Genomic DNA, 4,688 nt, shown 5'->3' with positions numbered 1-4,688 from the left:
TTGAATTGGACGGATATGTCGTTAAGTTGTGCTTGGGGAACTCCATGTGCAGTTATACGAGGGGAGAATGTACTTTTTGAGATGGATGTCTTCTAGTATGCAAAACCCTGCCGAGAATCAGAATTGTACAAACACATGCTTTTCATGCCAGGAAAACAGGGAAGAGCATAATTTCAGTAGTACTTATAAGATGCAAAGTGATTTACAATCTTTAGCAAAGGAACCACAAAAAATAACTCCTGGGGGCTTTAGAGTGATCCCCCCCCCGAAGAGTAACCCGTGCTGTACTGCAAACTGTTTTGGCAGCAGCGGAATCTCAAAAACATTTTGTGATATGCCATAGGGGATACTTCTACAATCCAAAGAAATAAGAAATATAAAGCTCCACTGGACCAATGCAAGCCAGATCCAAATCCTAAACTATTGGACCAAGCTGAGACTCTAATAACATAATTCCTGAGCGGATTAAATGTATTTATCTATTTACTTCACTTATACCCCACTATTTTCTTCAAAGGGGACCCAAAGTGGCTTACATTCTTCTCTTCTTCATTTCCCCATCACAACAACCCTGTGAAGTAGGTTAGGCTGAGAGTGTGAGACTGGTCCAAGATCACCCAGCAGATTTCTACGGCAGAGTTTTGAACCTGGATCTCCCAGATTGTAGTCCTGTGCTCTAAGCACTACGTTACACCAGCTCTCAGCCTAGAGAAACGGCACGAGAAGAAAGGGCTGAGGCCAAGCTAGATGTTTTGCCTGCCGCAAGTAAAGTCTAGGTTTCCTGACCCACTGGAGAACTCATGTTCTCAAGCAGCCTGATTTGCCTTGCAAGTTTGGCATAAGGAGGAGCTTCAGTGTTCTCCCTGTGATAGTGTCCTGAACTGAAACTAGGGTTGCCAACCTCCAGGTGGCACCTGGACACCTCCTGCTATTACAACTGAACTCCAGATGGCCAACATCAATCCCTCTGGATACAATGGCTGCTCTGAAGGGTGGACTCTATGGCATTATACCCCATTGAAGTCCCTCCCCTCCCCCAACCCCACCTTCCCCAGCCTCCACCCTCAAAATCTCTAGGTATTTCCCAGCCCAGAGCTGGGAACCCTAACTGAAACGGCTGGGCGGGGCTATTTGCCCAGCTGTGGAGCAGCTGTTTTAACTTTGGGAAGTCCAACACACAAACACACTGTTCTCCTGATCTGAACTGGGCCCCAGAGTGCTGTGTAGGGTTTTCAGCTCTGGGCTAGGAAATGCTTGCAGATTTGGGGGCTTGGGGAAGGGAGAGACCATTTTCTCCAGGGGAACTGAACTTGGTCATCTGGAGATCAACAGTAATAGCAGGGGGATCTTGGTCATCTGGAGTTTGGCAACCCTAGTGCATGAGAACATTCGTTCCTCAGTGTCACAGCTTTCTGTAAAACAAATTGGGGGAAACCTGACCCAACTCATGGTAGAAACAATGTCTAATTTTGTCCTAAGCCCCATCTCCCTATGATCCTGATAAGAATTGGGCTTCTGCATGCCTGGGAAACATGATGTTCCCAGAAGATGTCTGTGACCCAAGCTGTTGACATGCTTGGGAACACATAGTCTGATTTCGCCTGATTTCCCCCGCAGTTTCGTGATCCTGTTTTTTGAGGATCACGAAACTGAAATCGGGCGAAGCCGCGGGTCAAATGCAGCCCCACGGTTTCGGGTGTGAAATTGACCAATAGTATCGGGGCAAACGGCGGCGCAACATCGAGGCAGCTCTAGTGCGAAATCAGCCAAGGTTATAGGTTTGCCAGGTCTGAATGCCGTGCTGGTTGGGGGGTGGGATGGAACTTTCTGGGAGTAGGGCGGAATGCCACGATGTGCCAATGTCATGCAGAAGTGACAGCATGCCGGGTACGTTGCACAGTGATGCTCTTGTTTATAAAATCAGCCTCAAATCATAGAGTTTTGCCCCAAAACAAGAGCATCGCCACATGATGTCCCTGACATGCTGATGTCACTTCCGTGTGACATAAGCAAATCACATTTATTTCTGGCAATGTGGCTGTTTGGGGGTGGCGTTTCCTCCTACCGGCCAGCTGGCTGGTGGCAGGCAGAAGCCCCAAAAACTGGGGGGTCCTCCAGTCCCAACCGGGAAATGGTGACCCTACGTAGTTAGGTGCAGCTGCCACAGAAGAAGCATATGCAGCATTCACCTATTTGCTTGCTCTATACCTATTTTTCCCCTCAGTGAGCTCTAGAGGCAACACAGATGTTATGTTTGCCCAATTGTTAATAAACTACATTTCGTTAGCTGTTGTTGAAGAATGTCATTTGCTTCAAGAAAGACACACAGCGTAGATTTTTCATAGCCCAGCTGGAATTTCAAAGCTGACAATTGAGGAGGAAAGGAAGCTGTATTTAAAATGAGAAATTCTGTCCGATGCAAATGTGGCATCTTTACATTTTCTAGTACACAATTCCAAAATGGAAGCTTGTGCCCTGTGACTTTACCTTGGGACTCTAGGAATGTGGACTGTGTCCTGTTGTTTCTAAGTCTCTCTTACAAGATCCAGGTTCATGCCCATTCTCTGTAGGGGCTCCCACCTTGTGGAAAGGCCTGCCTGAGGAGGTCAGGAAGGCTCCCACAGTTGCATCGTCCCACAAAGTGTGCAGAACAGAAATGTTCCGGGGAGACATCCTTATAGTGGAATCAGAACTATGTCAAGATAGAACAGCCCAGAAGACACCTTCATATGGGAAGAGGTCTGTAAGTCCACTGCAACTGTTATTGTGGGTATCATCCAGCTTTTACTCCAGTGACTTACACTTTGTAATTATGGTTGCCAGTCTCCAGGTGGGGCCTCCAGATTTCACAGAATGACAACTGATCTCCAGCCCATGGAGATCAGTTCCCCTGGAGAAAATGGCTGCTTTGGAGGGTAGACTCTATGGCAAGTACAAGTACATTTACTGGATTTAAGCCATTGGCCATGACAAAATACAAAAGACACCACAGCTACAATAAAAATTACCACCATTAGAATCAGATAAAATTGACTACAAATCATGCTAATAAAAAGGCTAAAACAGATTTAATCAGGTGACCCATGGCATTATATCTGGCTGAGTTTCCTTCCCTTCCCAAAACTCCAGGAATTTCCCACCCCCAGAGTCAGCAGCCCTACTTGTAAGGCCACATTCTGCATTGCTGATACCAGAGGCAGTTTTCTGTTCTCATTGTTGCTTGCATTGTTTTTGAATTTTGTATTCCTAGTCCTATCCCATTGTTCACTGTTGTATAGTTATTTTCCCTAGTTTAGGGAAAATCCACATTGAGTCTCAGTAAAAACACAGGCTATTAACTAGCTAAATACATAAATAAATGGCATTTAAATGTTATTTTGCATAAAAATCCATCATCAGGCAGTAAAGCTTAAGTCACAGTATCCTTTTCTCCAGGAAGTTAAGCATCAGCTCCTTCAAAGTTGTTTTTATTATATGTGTAATCTGCTTCAGGGCTTCTCTGTGCAGACCACTAGCTTCCATAGAACTCTGCCTCTGAGTACCATCAGCAACTAAAAGAGGGAGGATCTTTAAATCTACTCTTTTCATCCTTCCCCCTCCCTGACCCTTCTCCATGTGCCATTAGAAGCATGTCGAGGGCTATTTATGAGCTCTTTTGCAAATTCCTCAACTGATAAATTTAATTTAACATTCCCTGGCTCAAGCAAAAAATAAAATACTGCATGCTCTTTACACATGTGGAGATTATGTTACGTACAGCAAAAATCCAGCAAGGAGTCCATTATGGATTTAACCACAAGTTCTGAGGGTAGGAATGTTCTAAATACATGACACGGTGTGAGTATATTGCAACAGTACTGAACTGCCATAAACTATCAAGACAGTAGAGGGGAGAAAGAAGGCTTACTTGGCTGCCTGTATCTCAAAATATGGCTGCATTATCCCTTCCAGTTCTCATAACAACTTTCATGTTAGCAATCAGGAGCACTGTATTTCCTTTGATCTAGCATATGATATAAAATTTAACTTCAAAACAGGGAACTACAAACCTGGGCTGGAAATACTTTGCACTTTTTGTGTTCTCTTGATGACAGAGTAATTATTACTTGCCTCCACCCTATAGGTACAGCTGCTAACTACAGGGCCCCACACAAAGATTCCATCTGAGCCTTCCTCCACCACACAATCTGAACAAAAATTTCATATGAGAACAAATCACACGACTAGTCTGGTGCCATGAACCCTCCCCAGGGACCCCGGAATGTAGTCATCCCTCTCCCTTTGCCAGGAGCCAGGGCTATTTTTGGGCAGGAACGCACAGGAACGGAGTTCAGGCTGGCTCCTGAGTTGGCCACACCCAGCAGAAACTCATTAGCATAATAGGCCACACCCAACAGCAGAAACTCATTAGGATTGGCTACATTAGGGGTGTGTGGCCTAACATGCAAAGGAGTTCCTGCTACAAAAAAGCCCTGGGTTTTGACAACAAACAAGGTAAACAGAATAACAAGCAAAAGGTGGGTGTGGCTGGATGACCACTCTTCTGGTAACATGGGGGTGTGGCCTAAAGTGCTAATGAGCTGCGCTGTCAGGGGTGTGGCCCAATATGCTAATGAGTTCCTGTTGTTGGGTGTGGCCTATTATGCTAATGAGTTCCTGCCGGGCTTTTTCTACAAAAAGAGCCCTGC

The sequence above is a fragment of the Gekko japonicus genome, unplaced genomic scaffold (genome assembly GCF_001447785.1).
Source record: "Gekko japonicus isolate JY-2015 unplaced genomic scaffold, Gekko_japonicus_V1.1 scaffold2263, whole genome shotgun sequence".
NCBI lineage: Eukaryota > Metazoa > Chordata > Lepidosauria > Squamata > Gekkonidae > Gekko > Gekko japonicus.
Note: the sequence above shows the minus strand (reverse complement) of the source record.